Source organism: Fistularia commersonii, chromosome 15, assembly GCF_037954325.1.
Source record: "Fistularia commersonii isolate RoL2024-O1a breed Wild chromosome 15, RoL_Fcom_v1.0, whole genome shotgun sequence".
NCBI classification, from domain to species: Eukaryota; Metazoa; Chordata; class Actinopteri; order Syngnathiformes; family Fistulariidae; genus Fistularia; species Fistularia commersonii.
Window position 1 is genome coordinate 13,177,843 of NC_141298.1, and position 16,464 is coordinate 13,194,306.

Here is a 16,464-nt window from a genome sequence, read left to right on the forward strand (position 1 = left end):
CAGCACCTTCTTTATTTGTAGTATGAAAGCTGATGTTTTGTTTATTTTAACATATTTTTGTAAATCACAATGGCCCCTACCCCCACCCCCCAAATATGTCCTCCTCCTTTCTTTTGGGAAAGTCCGGCATGCAAGATGAAATGGGATATACTAGCAATCATGCTGGGCCGCATTTCATTTTATTTAAATTACAGTCTCTGTCTAGTAACCCAGAGCGGTTTCTTTCGACATTAGGGTTAATGAGATTTGGAGAATCTCATTTCCTCTTTATTAAAGATTAGTTACAAATATTATGGTTTATGCTTTCAACGAGACTTTCTTAAAAAACAATGTAATTCCGAATTGGCCTAGAAAATTGCAGATGTATTTGTTGTTGCAAAGTTACTTTCCTTCATGTAGGACATTTTCTTCCTTGTGCTTGAAACATTGCTTATTTATACAAGCTTACTACTAGTGTAAATCTTCTCATCATAGTATTACGTGTTATTTTATTCATTCAGAGATTAGGAATGGAGCTGTTGAACGGTTTATGATCAGAGACAGAGATTCAATCATTTGAAACAATCCTCAGACAAAAGAAGTGATCTGAGGATTAGGGATCTCAAAGTTGACCGTTAAAACTGATCCAAATCCAGGCAGTTTTCTGAATCTCTTACTTCATGAATAGAATTGCTTATTTTTGGTAAGCTGCATCCTTTTGCTGCTTTATTGCAGAAAAATTCACCAGTATATTTTCTTATGTGACTTTGTGCCCCCCTACAGTAGCCAGTTGAGTTCTTACAATTGGACAAGCTTGCAGGGCTACAAAAGACTTACCATCAATGTCTTTTCCTTCTGTGAGATTGCAGCAGCCCCTTAAGAGTCTCCCATTTCCATGTAGGAAATATTTGAGTGTGAATGAAAACCCCCTACAGATGAGAGACAGAGAGGCCCACTGGGTTTGACTTAGAGCCTAGAAATTCCTCTCCCCGCTCTGTCATATAAACACTCCTCGGTCTACTTTTACCACTTTCTTCCAGCTTCAGCGTGTTCCCCCCGACCCCCCCTTCTATCCCTTGCCCCTTCCTCTCTCCATTCCTTTGTTAACCGCTGTTATCATATCTCCCAATTTTTCTTTATTGACGTTTCAGAGTCCGAACTTGTTTGTTTGATGCTGAGTCGACAAAACCCAATATTTGGGAGGGGACTCTGAAACTTACTGACGGTGAATAGATAAATGTTTACATGTCACTGTATCTGTGTATATATCTATAGTGTGCACACCTATATTCCTGCTGTATGTACAGTAATTTCCTGTCTTCTAAGACGGAATGTAGGAATTTTATTCAAATTTGTTTCTTTCAATGGATTACTCAGGTGCTCAGGGCGGTTGTCATGGAACCGAAAAGTCCTGGTTCGATTCCTGAGTGCCTCCTAGCTTGCAAAAGTGTGACTGAGCAAGACACTGAACCCCTATCTGCTCCCTGGGTGCTGCTCAAGTGTCTGTCCACCGCTCCATGACTCATAAATGATCGGTTGAATGCAGAGAACAATTTCCTGCAGAGGATTGATAAGAGAATCCACAAAAAGATCACATGATCTTTAAGTCTTAAGGCTTTAAAATGTTCTAATAAAATACTATTTATTAGTCCTGAGTAACATTGTCGCTGAAACTACTGAAAGAAAATGTCTTGCTAAATTATGAAACTTTTCAGAACAGCATTAGCAGTCTTGTGTCCCAGACATTAATTAAAGCGGAGGAAGAAACATGAAAAATGAAATTAAAGCCCAGATGATGCAAAACAGCCCCCAGAGGGAAATTGATCGCAAGCTGACCAGTATATTGAATTTTGTTAATAACATGTATTATTACATTATATTGCATTAAGGGGAGATGTATCGCATAAATTGGCCTTTTGAAGATTAGGTTGTGTTTTACCAATGTAATGAAAGCATTGTCTGGTGTACCTGCACTGCTGAGATTGGTGCTTCAGTGGGGTTTGGGCTCTTGTCCCTGAAACAGAGTGATCTAATGACAGGTAGACAGCCCAACTACATGCATAAATGCATTTTCAGCACTTTTGATTCATATTGGAACATGGAACAACATGGAACTCAGCCAGTACTTTCTAGCCTGCTTTGAGAAGGCACCACAAAAAAAAACAACAACAAAAAAGCGCATATGTGGTAATGCGTCCAGCTGTTTTACCAAGGTAAAGCAATTTGCAATCAGATGTGTGGGGAAAAAATCTCTGCTTGTGAAACAGTTGTAATTCGCTGTGGGAGACATTATTATTCAAAGTGACCATTCACAAAATGAATGACGTCTATGAGATGATAAGAATTGTTTTAGAAAATGAAATATTCCTTAAATGTAGGTGATGACAAACAGAAGAAAAGCGTGTTGATCATTCTAGTTTTTCTTTGAACACAATGAATGGAAAGTAGACATACTTATAATGCAGACGTTTGCATGGTGACGTTTATTACTCAGTGTAATTAAGTAATGTCTTAAATATGCAGAAGTAAGTGTGTGTCAGTCTCTTCAAGGTCATTGCGATATTCTTTTTGTATTGAACTTGGTCATCTCACACAAAAATCACATGCTCCCAATTGTTTAAAAGCTTTTGTTGTTGGCGGAATGCGATTGAAGGCCAGTTTTAGGATTAGTCAAGGGGGCTTATCGTGTAAAGAATGGCTGCCTTAATAAATCAAACTCCGAGCACATGTACATTGCTGCTGCAATTTCGATGCATAAATAAATGAAGCATACTTTTAACTGTGCCAAGAACATTTAGTTCTGAGCTTTTAATGATTTTGTGCACTAACATAATCTTCAAGCACACTTTAGAAGTAATAGAGTGGAGATAATGACATGGCCTGTGCGCGTAGAGGAGCACACAAGTTTGACGCTCAAAGTTTGGGAGACACATTTTGCCAAGATTGCCAACAGAGCTCACGTGTATATAGAACAACCCAGTAGTTAAAAATTCAGAAACCCTGAATTTTGCTGTTAAAGGTGATTGGGGTTTACATCAACATATGAGTTAAAAAAAAAAAAAAGTAAACGTAACCAAATGGTATCCAGAAAACAAAAAAAACAACCAAAAAACATCCGCTTTCCTGCTTTAAAAGTTGCCCCCCTTCTCTTGCTCTCAAAGGCTTTTCTTTCTCTCCTTCCTCTCCTCAACCATTTTATGTACTCTGGCTTTTTCCCCACTAACCTCTCACATGTTCTAATAGAACATGATCTCTTTCTACAATGGCTCTTCACAGCAGAGGCAAACCACAGTGAGGTGGGAGGGTGGATAGAGGGAAGTGAATAAGAAGAGGGTGAGCCAAACTGTAATAAAATGGAGGGAAAAGTGAGAGAGATAGATGACGTGGAGTCTGATGAAAAAAATGTGTCAAAACAGCAATTTTCTACAGGATCTCAGGAATGAGCGAATACATTTAGCATTGGGTTGGCTTGCATATTTTGCATCCATACTCAAAACCTATATGGAATAAGCAAAACTATTGTTAACATAATGATTATTTTGAACTAATCATCACCCACCACTCCAATGCTGAGTGGTAGAATATTTTCTAAACCTATTGTATGGATACTAACACCTAGCCACGGGTACTGCAGTTTTCCCATAAACATTCAAGTGAAAACATGTTCATTACCTCTTGTTTTTTCCAAACTAACAAACTGTCTTTAAGTATGATGTTTCAACTGCCAGGATGAGTTGCTATTGTAACTTGTGTAGCTACAATCATAGGCTTGTGCTTGTTGATCTGATACCATCACCAACCATCCACAGAGATGGTTGCCACTGAGAGAACCGGTGTGGACTCATCTGGGCTCAACCAGAGCGCAACATGGAAGAAGAGCCACTTTCCCAAATCTCAAGCAGATACAAAAACAAATATGGTTTAAATATTAGGTGCGGATTTTGTTTTAACACAACTCAAAATAGCAACATATGGTTGGCTAGGCTGCAATGTGGACCGACGCCAATGTAATAAACAAAGTGAATGTAGCCGTGTAAGAACTGATTTGAATAAAACAAAGAAAACAAACAAAAATCACTTATCTCCTTGATTATTATAAACATGAGCAGAATTGAAGCCGGCTCTGGCTCCAGGACCAGCAGCATTTTTCTGTCCACAGATCTCATTACTGAGCAAAGGAAGAATAGTGCCAAATATTTTCAGTGATTCAGTTATGGTCTATAAAATAAATCTTTTGTGGTCGCCATTTTTTTCACTCTTTTTTCTTTTTTTTCTATTGAGCATGTAAATAATAGTACAGATTGTAAGCTTCCAGATTAAGAAAATTATAATTTGTTGTAATTCTTCATTTCCTTGTTATATACCCTTCAAAGTGATATCAATCTGTCCTGTGTCCAATTTTACAGGGTGTACGTCCAACTGGCTGAATATTAATGGATTGTAAGGGTTTTAAAATTATTGCAAATTGATTAGTGTATTTGCAAAGGTTCTACTTTTTATTCATAGCAGTACAGTAAAGTTTTAGTTCCCTGATTTTAATTTGTTGCAGTCAATATGTGTATCCATCAAACCATATTTGGGACAGGCCACTTTATTCTTTGGCTTGGTCAGCAAAAATGGGACACCCGTAAGCCGTTCCTCTTAAATATATGAATATTATTTGTGTGAAAGTACAGCAGAAAAAAAGCATACATAATTGTTTCTTTCTTTGGCTATCTATTCCTTGTTAGTTGTAGCAGTTAGTCACTATTAAACAGTCACTATTCAAATATTTTACAACTACTATATATATATATATATATGTATTTGTGTGTGTGTGTGTGTGTGTGTGTGTGTGTGTGTGTGTGTGTGTGTGTGTGTTTATCTTAATGTAGAGAGAATATAGAAATACATACTTTTGAAAGGTTTCCATTGGTTTTATTACAGGTTGATACATTTTTTTAGAGCAAGCTGAAAACTGAAAACAGAGCATAGAGACTAGTAGTTGTTGGTTTTTGTTGTTGTTGTTATTATTCTTAACCTCTTATTAATAGAATGGAATTTACCATAGTATGAATAGTTTATATTGCACTGCATTGTGGTGCAGTGCAATATAAACTGTTCATACTGGACACACCTTTTCTGTTCTTCTCTTCTCTCAGGGGTAATTGAGCAATTTTGTAATAGCGGACCCACTCAATTTGTTGTTGCTTCTCCTGTCATTGATAAATTCGTTATGTTGAAAGGTTTTACTGTAACCCCTGCATATAAGTCAAATACCCCTTTGCCCCTTGAATCACTGATAACTAACTTTTAGACTGTGCTCCACAGTTACCCTATCTTTACTGATTGCTTTTCCATTTAACTAATGTATTTCTATTTTGCATTCTTATACACTATTCATACTCTGTGCATTTTTTCTGTTCTGCTCATCTCTCAGCCACACCCCTACAAGTTCAGTTTGGATGCTTTTGCATGTGAAAAGCACTGTCACTCTTAATTTTTCACATTTTTTCATTGTCCATCCTTCCATCTTTTTCCATCCTCTTTGCATTCCTGGTGTATATCAGCAGTGTAAACAGACAGTGAAGGGTTGCTGGGAGACATGGAGTGGAGGACAAATGTTTAGAGAACTTGGCTTGACCTCGGGGTTCTGCACAAATTTAGAAAAATGCTGTCTGCAGGCATGATCTAAGACATAACACCATAAGGAAAAGGATAGAAAAAGAAAATATGTTTTGTGAAATAGGAAGACTTGAGACATTTTTTGACACTCAATATTCATGTTGGTATAGCAACATTTTTACCCAGAGATACAAGGATTCCCCAACTCTTATTCATTTGTTTAAGTAATAAACTAAACTAACTAATGAATATTTAAACAGGAAATTAAAGAAATAAAAAGATGAGCACCAATTTTATTTACCGCATTACCTTGAGTGCAGGATAAGTGGCCTACAGCTGTGTTAAAATTAATTGCAGTGTTTTTTAAAACGTGAGTAAAGCTCAATTTCCTTACATTTCTTATTTCCATTCATCGGGAACACTGCACATTATATTTTACATCAAAACATGAAGAAAAAAGTATTAACATTTTAATTACTTTTCAGAAAATTAAGGGAACAATGTTTGTGGGCTGTACAAAAAAATAGCAGTGTCTGCATTTTTCATTACAAACTAAAACATTTACTCAATAAACTGAAAAAAACATTAAGATTTAGCATCCCTGTGAATCACTAAACTAATATTTAGTTGTATAACTGCTGTTTTTGCGAACTGCTTCACATCTGAGCTGCATGGAGTCGACCAACTTCTGGCACATGTAAACAGGTATTCCAGCCCAGGATGATTTGACAACCTTCCACGATTCCTCTGCACTTCTTGGTCTTGCCTCAGAAACAGCATTTTTGATGTCACCCAGCAAGTTTTCTATTGGATTAAGGTCCGGGGATCGGGCTGGCCACTCCATAACCTTAATTTTGTTGGTGTGGAACCAAGATGCTGTTCGCTTACTGGTGTGTTTGGGGTCGTCGTCTTGTTCAATCATCCATTTCAAGGGCATTTCTTCAGTATAAGGCAGCATGACCTCTTCAAGTATTTTTATATAAGCAAATTGATCCATGATCCCTGGTATGTGATAAATAGGTCCGACACCATATAAAGACAAGCAGCCCTCAAATCATTATGCTTACACTACCATGCTTCGTTTTCAGAGTGTACAGTGGCTTGAATTCAGTGTTTGGGGGTCGTCTAACAAACTGTCTGCGGCTCTCTGAAGCAAAAAGAACAATCTTACTTTGATCAGTCCATAAAATGTTGCTCCTTTTCAATTTATATGTTCTTTGGGAAATTGTATCCTCTTCGGTACGTCTTTTTTAACACTGGGACTCTGCGGGGGCTTCTTGACTATAGATTAGCCTCCCACAAGCGACTTGTAATTGTCCCAGTACTCACAGGTAGCTTCAGACCGTCTCTTTTCTCCCTGGAGCTGATCTGAGTCTTTACCATTCTGGCTATTGTTCAATCCATAAATGGTAGTCTTCTGTTTTCTTCCACGTCTCTCTGGTTTGGCTTTCCATTTTAATGCATTGGAGATAATTTTAGATGAGCAGCCTATTATTTTCTGCACTTCCCTATATGTTTTCCCCCTCCAATCAACGATGTCTGGAACGACCCATCTTTCACAGGTTTTCAGAGAGAATTGCACGTACACAACATGTGCTGGCTTCATCCTTGAATATGGACCAACTGAATGACACCTGTTTCTTCACATAATGAATGACCTCACTGATTGAAATCCACACTGCTATTATTTTGAACACGCCCCTTTCACTTAATTATTCCATTACACAGACTGAGGAGCATTTATATCATGAGTGATGGGTCTGTTGGTTTCTCTGACTCTACTACACCTACTGGTAAATTGTTTGCCATTTAATAATATGATTTATACCAAAAACAGTGATTGATAAGGTTTAGAAGAAGAATACCCTTATTGTCACATTCAGTTATTCATGGAGGACAACATCAGCGAAATTTAAACATGGCATTTAACCCATCATGGATGCACCATGAGCAGAAGGCAGCAAGAGAGCAGTGCGGAGTTCAGTGTCTTGCTGAACAACACTTTGACTGGCTAGGACAGGGGTCGGCAACCCGCGGCTTCGGAGCCGCATGCGGCTCTTTCATCCTTACACTGCGGCTCCGAGGGGCTTAGGAAAATAAATTATAAATAATTAACTGATGTTTATTTTATTTTTTGTAGTTCCTTTTTATAATTTTAGTTCTAAGTTAGTTCTAACTTGAAATATTAAAATAAAATTATATTTATAATTTTTCGCCGCTCAAAATAAATGTCACACTCGCGGAAGCCGGTATACCCGCCAGCCAGTATAGTCACGATTTGCAGATGCTGTGTGCAGAAGTTCAGGAGCAGAAGTCCCATTAACTAGGTAAAATAAATATTTATGAAGATATTTTCCTACTATTAATTTTTTATTGTTCACTGACAATTTCCCAATTTATTTTTTAAAATTCAGGTCAAGGCGTACGCTACACGTTCTGAAAGCCCAAAGCTCAAATGTTCAAAATGTGTTCATTCCATAAATAAAATTTAATTTTCTCTGTAGCACTTTATGGATTTCATTAGCAACTCACTACACTCTTGTTTATACAAAGTGTAAAGGTAATAAAAAGCAATATATACAGTGGTACCTTTACTTTAGACATCAAAAATTATTTGCGGCTCCCAGTGTTCTCTTTTCCATGGAAACCGGGTCCAAATGCCTCTAAGGGTGTTAAAGGTTGCCGACCCCTGAGCTAGGAGGAGGGTGAGAACCGAACCAGGAATGTTTGTCAAAGACGACTGACCTAACCCCCTGAGCCACGCTGCCCCATTGTATTATGTCATACACTATCAAAATTGTTAAAGCACATTATATTTATACTAAATTATTGATAATGCTAAAAGTATCAGGGCAGCTGTGGTTCGGGTTGTAGTGTGGGAGTCCAGCTAATCAAAGGGTTGACATGGAGGTTTGATTCCTCCTCCTGCCTGCATGTCAAAGTGTCACTGGGCAACACACTGAACCGCAAGGTGTTCCCGCCGGCCTGGTTTGCACCTTGCATGGCAGCTCTGCCACTACCAGCTTGTGTGTGTGTGCGTGTGTGTGTGGGCGTGGGTGTGTGTGTGTGTGAATATAATCAAGTTTAATGGGCTTTTAAAAAGCAAGGTGTGAAAGTGCTATATAAATTGAGCCATTTACCATTGTAGTACCAGCAAAGCCTTACATTAAGATAATTGCATAGTTGCATTTTAAGAGTGTTTTTTTTTCAAACAGCTGTATGCGTGTGAGAGTGTGAATATGTGCGTGTGTGTGTTTGAAATTGTTTATCATTTTTCAGAAACATGGCAAAATGACAACATTGGGTAATGGTTAAGAAAATGTCAGACGTTATTATGGAAGTTACTTGAAAATGACTTGGGAACTGCCAAAAAATAGGAAACGAGGAATATTTACTTAAAAATGACAAGAGAACTGTATTTCAAATTCCTCAACATGCACCAATATTTTCAAATATTTTCATGTTTGATGAAATCTCAAGTGTCGGCAACTGAAGCACTAGGGGGCTAGATTTGTGAGGAGGTCATCTAGTGTTAGTGCACTAAGTTGGCCCCTCTTAAGGCCTTGCTGCTATATGTGTTTGGGTGTGTGTGTGAAAATGGTGAACAAGATGTAAAAGTCCTTTGAATGGTCCGTACAACTGGAAAGAAATTTATCATACTCAGCCATCATGCACAGTGGCCTCGGATGCAAATGCAAAGTTCAAATGTTCATGTTTGTGCAGATTGACACCTCCAATTAATCTGACAATGTAATCATGAACATTTTTTCTTGCCATCTTGTTTTCTGCAGATAACTAGGACAAACTCCTTCCGCTGGACTATTTAATATTTTTCCCTCATAGTTTTGCTACAGTATACTGTAGTTATCAGATTTGCCATCATATTAAATTCATAATTTTTGACTTGGGTTAACTCCATGTTAAACCTCTCCTTTTAAACCAATGTTTTCATGTCATGTCTGAGTCAGCTGTCTGTGCCTTGGTGAGGATTTGGTGTCTCAAGCACGTGTCTAGACACTACTGTTGACTCAACGGGAGAAGTTTGGTCTCTCCATCGCTCCTGTGTAGCCCGCTCATATTGTTGGTACCAGAAAACTATAAGGAGAATTCCTGCGTCATGAAGTCATCCTTGGCGAAGAGACGGATTGTGCACATTGTATGCATGAAAGGGTGCTTAAACACGATGGGTAAACATTTGAATAGAGCTGGACAGCGGCCTCACTCTTTTTAACAGCTCTGGTTCTGAAATTTCCCATGGTTTGTCACTTATTCCTTTACAATTTCAGATTATTCTTGCATGTAAAAATATTTGGAATAACAAATAAAAGAAAAATGACCAATAGAACCGCACGTGGATATTTATTTTAAGAATAGAGGAAGTACCCGTCCCATAAATCCCTTCCAGTATTGACTTGGCAACCATAGTGTGAGTCATCAAATGCCACCAGGTTACAAGCTGGGACTTTTCATCTGGGTCTTGATTTTCTTTTTTGCATGTAATTGTGTTTTTTTTCCTCCTTCTTTTAGTTGAATAAAATCATCATTATAAAAGTGCATACAATGTCATGATCTCAAGAGGTCAAGTTGATTACAGATTACCACCCTCTCCTTATCAGAGAATCGGTCATTGAGTGGGACAAATAATGTAAACAATCTTTGTCAGTCTTACTTCGGATTTTTCTCACAAAAAGAACTGTTGGCATACACCAGTAACTACTGACTTCAGAAAGTAAAATGACAACCACAGAAAAATTGTTAGCCCGCAACTTAATTTTTCAGACATTTTTCCTTCCAGGTTATAATGTGATTTAATTGCAGTAAATCATGCTGAAGTTACATCATGCTTTTTCAGTTTTTTTTCACAAGATCTCACATAAACAGTGAGTAGCTCAGATCAGATCGTTGGCATTATGTGTGACTCGATGAATGTTTCTCATCTGAGGTAAAAAAAAAAAAAAAAAAGGCGGAATTGTTTTGAAATATTACAGGACTGTAAATAGTCTTTGTTGCTTCAAACAAAGAGAACTTAAATATAAAGGAAAATATTGTTCTCCTGTGTGGCCCATTCACATTCAAATTACAGATGTTGACAGTCATCCTGTCGCCAACATCCCGTTCAGTCAGTCTCCAGTGTTCATCTGGGTGACGGTTGGCAAAGTAAATGCTAGTAAAGCAGTTACAAAGGTATGAGGGAGTGGCCCACTACTGAAAAATTGCCAGATCCACCTGTCTGGGGCTCCAAGCTCAACCTGTTGAAGTAAGGGAATACTGTAGGAGGAGCAGAATTAGAAGTGGGAAGAGCAGTGTGTCAGGTCTTACTGCAAAAAAGCAAGTACTTCTCAGTCAAAAAAGAACTCGTGAAATAAAAGCAAGAAACCAAAAATCTTCTCCTAGTTTTTTACTCTTGAGAAGTTAATTTTCTGGGATTTTCAACCGTAGCTTCAAAGGTAGGACACTCTTTGAAACTTGCAAAACTGTTTAAAGTCCCCTTTGATTTTTGTTAAATGGGATTGTGGTTCTGAGTTGAAAGTGGTGTTAATAGAGAGAGAACATAGAACATAAAAGCACCACTTACTTCCAGCCAGACAACGCCGTTATATAAAACCCCATTTAGTCTGTTTCTTCTGTAGTTAGAATGTTTTGGTTATTCTTGGTAATATTTTTGCAGATTAGTTGATTATAATGGATCAATTTAATTTTTTTCAGTCCTAGTTAATCATTCCCAGTAAGGATTCATGTATTAGTTTTCAAAACAGAAGCTTGCCAGTGGCCAAATGATCAAAGACTGATGAATGCGGCATATTTTCCGAGCCAATAGAAAGCAATAGAAATGTACTTAACTCATCGTGTAACATTTTGAATGGATTGTTTTTTGGCAGCTTAAGGCTTTGTAGTGATTACATTTTACTGTAGCTTTTTTCTTCTTGAGTAAAGAATTAACATACCTGTATAGTTTGTTAGCTGGCTCAGTTGGCCACAGGGTCTCCAAAACAGAGCAAGTGATATCATGAATTTGGCCTACATGATTTTGTTGAGCGGCATGGTGGTGGCGTAAGAGAGTCCCTGGTTCGATTCCTACTGGGGGCCTTTCTGTGTGGAATTTTCATGTTCTCCCCATGACTGTGTGACTTTCCTATGGGTTCTCAGGTTTCCTTTCCAAAGTCCAAAAACATTGAGTAGGTTCACTGAAGACTCTAGATTCATCTAACTTGTGAATGAGGGAGTGAATGGTGACATGTCTATATGTAGCCCTGTGATCAACTGGTGACCAGTTTAGTGTCTTGGCCAATAACAGGGTGGATAGGCCCTAGTCTCCCACAATCCTGATTTTAGGGTAAGCAGTATAGTGAATGAATAAATTACACTAATATTCATGACTTCTCCACTGCTGATATAGCTGGTTGTAGTTTTTAAAGCTGCAATTTTCATCCTCTCAAATGACACTGTGCTGTAAAGACGGTTTTGGTCATTTTGTAGATCTCATGTCATCTCATCATACAGATGCAGTATTTGCTTTTAGAATGCTGATTGAGAAGTACAGGGAAGGTCAAAGGGAGTTGCATTGTGCCTTTGTAGACCTAGAAAAAGCATATGACAGGGTGTCAAGAGAGGAATTATGGTACTGTATGAGGAAGTCTGGAGTGGCACAGAAATGTGTTTGACTGGTGCAGGACATGTATGCCAGCTGTGGCAATGGTGAGGTGTGCTGTGTATGTAACAGAGGTTCAAAGCGGAGGTGTGGCTACATCATGTGTCAGCTCTTCTTGTTTGCAGTGGTGATGGACCGGCTGATAGCTGAGGTTAGGCAAGAATCTCCATGGGCCATGATGTTTGCAGATGACATTGTGGTCTATAGTGAGAGCAAGGAGCAGGTGGAGGAAAATCAAGAGAGGTGGAGGTATGACCTTGAAGGAGATAAATGAAGGTTAGCTGCAGCAAGACAGGATATGTGTTTGTGAATGAGAGGGAGTCAAGGGGAACAGTGAGGCTACAGAGGGTGGAGCTAAAAAAGGTGGAGGATTTTAAGTACTTTGGGTCAACAGTCCAGAGCAATGGCAAGTGTGGAAAAGAGGTAAAGAAAAACATTCGGGCAGGTTGGATGGGTGGAGAAATGTGTCAGGGGAAATGCATGATAAAAGAGTATCAGCCAAATATGAAAGGAAAAGTGTACAAGACAGTGGAAAGACCAGCGATGCTGTATGGTTTAGAAACAGTGGCACTAAGGAAAAGACAGGAAGCAGAGATGTATATGTTGAGGTTCTCTTTGGGAGTGACAAGGATAGATAAGGTCTGGAATGAGACTATCAGAGGGCCAACACATGTCATATAGGGGCGGCGTGGCGCAGGAGGTAGAGCAATCGTCTTTGGAACCAAACATTCCTGGTTCCATTCACGGCTCCTCCTAGTGTGTCAGTGTTGAGCAAGACACTCAACCCCTAACTGCACCCCTAATGCTGGTGGAAGGCAGACTACTGCTCATGGCTCTTCCATGATGGTTTCATTGCAGCAAACGAATTTCCCCACAAGGGATTAATAAAGGATAAATTATCATTATTATATGTTTTGGAGATAAGGTCAGAGAGGCCAGACTGAGATGGTTGAGTCACGTACAGAGGAGGGATAATGAATGTATTGGTAGAAGGATGCCAAGGTTGGAGCTGTCAGGCAGGAGTCTTAGAGGAAGACCAAAGAGAAGATTTATGGATGTACTGAAAGAGGACATGAAGTTAGTTGGTGTGGGAGAAGAGGATACGGCGAATAGGGTTATATGGAGGAGGTTGATTCGATGTGGTGTCCTCTGAAGGGAGTAGCCGAAAAGAAAAGAAGACCATAACATCTCATTGTGTCATTGTAGGCTTCAAAAACCAGTTTATGAGATCACGGCTGACTGCTTTCAGTGAGTCTTCGGCCAATCTGATTTTAGCTTTAAAGAAATTAAAACATCACGACTCTCTACCACTAAGCTACTTTGAACTGTTCTGTGACATTAGGTCATTGAAGGACTCGAGGGACCTTAGTCATCCTTGAATGTTGGTTTGGTAAATTATTGTTTTGTAAGCTAAACCAGATGTCTGCATTCTGTCTGGCAGCCCAACAGAACCAATGTTCCGAGTAATAGAGGAAGGTAATCAGGTTTGTCCATATGTGGTTAGCATGGTAATACCTCTTGTTATGAAGCAGAATAGACAAAATTCAAGACAAAATTCTAAGAGCAATGTTATGAGTCTCATTTTGACCAAAGACGTTCTACTGTGTTTGACTAATGTTACAAATATGTAAATGGTGCATTAGTCAGTGCTGCTATCTTTCTTCCTAGCTGACAGCTGAGATACATTACTTAAAATTAATATATTAACTTTGAAGGCAAAAATTATTTTCAGATATGCAGATTCAGTGACACAGAAATGGTGCCTGAATGTTTACTGTTATAAACTGTTTACTGTTTTAATGTGACACCCACTGGCAAACATTCTTTGTAATTTGAAAGAAATAGAAATAGAATAGAAATAGAAATAGACATTGGCTGATGCCACAAAAGACCGACTTAACAAATAAGTGTAATGTTGTATTTCTAACTCTTACTACATTAGACAGGTTTTTCACACAGTAACAAACTTTGCTATAACATATGCCTTTTTCAGAAAATGTTGCACATCTTAATTAAAAAAAAAACAAAAAACAACAAAAAAAAAAAAAGGATTTTAAATGTATAATTCTTAATGTGACAAACTGAATTATGCTCATGTTTCTGATTACCTCTAATTTATAGTTATTTGTATGTGGTGGGGGAATCAAGTAATTTGACTCAAAGTGTGTTGTAATTTCTTTTTCCTTGAGGTGACTGATGCAATGTGAATGTGAGATAAAGGACTGGAAATGATCATCCAATTGTTGTAGAATAATTGCGTCAACTAGACGTCAACTTACGTCAAAAGTGAAACAAATCCTGTTGGATAAAGTCCAAAGTTTTCTGTTGTTGTAAACTGTTGTTTTTAGTCTTTGTTTTCCAGGGTTCGCCACTGCGCATCACCCTCCTAAACTATTGTTTATGTAGAGTTGGGACATTATTACTTTTTATTATTAGTTTATATTTTTTTAACGACCCCGTGCAATTTGTTAACATTTTTAAACATGTTTCTTGACACACCCACCTTGTGGTAAAATTTTAAGCACATTAATTTGTCAATAAAAACAAATTAAGAGACCATTTTGGGCACAATATCTGACAAGTTGAATTAAATTGAAATACAGTTTTGCTGAGCTTGTAAGACAACACCCAAAGTCTATTCAGTGACGATATTACCTTATACTTTATTGTTGTAGAAACAGAATGGACCAAGATCAAATGCCTCAATTTTTTCCTCAAAACATAGATCCCAACGCCTCCTTGTACCTTTGTTTCCCAAGACCTAACTTTAATATCTTTCTAATGTTCATCAAGCAAGACTGACAGCACCAGGTCCACATCGTACAGAGGAGACTATTAAATGTTTAGACTTATTGTACCGTGTAATTTCTGTCAAACATAAATGTGAAAGGTACTGGTCAGAATGTAGCACTCAATTTTGAATACAAAGAAGTTATAGGTGAAAAACACACAATTAAGTCAACTATTAGTATCTGTCTTTATGCAGTTCTTTGTTGGAATACTGATGCTGCTACTACTCGTACTACTAATAGTGCATTAGCCTTGTGATTCACAAATGACATGTTGAGTCAAGAATTGAATCTGAAATGGTGCAATATCAGCACAACAATTTTAACATAAATCATGACACCGCTCTTCCCTCCATACTTGAGAAGCACTGCTCCACTGTTATCCTGCACTGTCAACGAGCTGACGAGAATTATATTTGCTTTACGATGTAATATTATATTATCCACAGCTTGAGATGAAACTTATAATAAAAATAAAAATCACTTGGTTTGATTTTTTTTTTGGGGGGGGGGGAGAGGATTTTTTTTAATTCACATAAAAGGGCCTGTGTATTGTGTGTTATAAGATGCATTCCCCCGAGGGAAACCACAGACAGAAATCTGCTCGGAGGTACTCAGCAGTGGCTCTTTGCTTTGCCCTCATCCGTGACGGCAAAGTATAATTCTGGATTTAGACAGAAAAGTAGGTTTGTTATCCACATGAGAATGTGAAGAGTCTGGCCGCTGGGTAAATTGTTTGAAGGGGAGTGGGGACATAAGGGCTGAAATACATCTGGAAGTGACTATTTCTCTTGGTTATTCATACAGGCTCTTTCCTGTCAGGATGTTTACACCCACTGTGCTCCGTATGCTCGTTGTGTGCATGTTTGAATTAATTTAAACTCTTTGAGCTTTTGTGTCACAAAGGCTCCACTGATGCATTTGAATTAATGTCACCACATATTTTGAGCAAAGTTGTATTTAAAATTTAATGTTCAGCAAAACGGCTGTGTTCTCTTTAAAATGTTTCTTCCTTGAAATACCACAAGAAATTCCACCTGTTTACCAATCAGCCCAGCTGATAAAAGCAATACAAATGCTTCCTTTCTACCATTTATCTCTCTCTGTGTATCATCGCAACCGAAGACCAATCACTGGTGTGTTATTGTACACAGTCACACTGTAAATAGAGTTCACTGTTATTGATGGTTTCCTGTTTCATTTCATCTGACAGAAACATCCTCTTGGGTCAAACAGTGAGCTGATTTTTTTTTTCTTTCTTCTGTTGCCCATAGTGATTATGATAAATTCCATAAAAATAATAGGATAAAATATCGTATGTGTGAAACTCAGCGGGACAGGGACATGAACTTCTTAGGCATACTTATGATTTTGACTGCTGTCTATATTCTCTAAGTCGTATCTAATTAAAATATAATTAATAACCAGAGGGCAGTAGTTCAA

General features: G+C 38.1%; 1 protein-coding gene across 2 annotated transcripts in view; it reads left to right on the plus strand.

The window, feature by feature from the left end:
- The window catches only part of amot (angiomotin), a 46,226-nt gene that overhangs the window by 2,626 nt on the left and 27,136 nt on the right, over positions 1–16,464 (plus strand). The gene's annotated exons all lie outside the window — the stretch shown is intronic.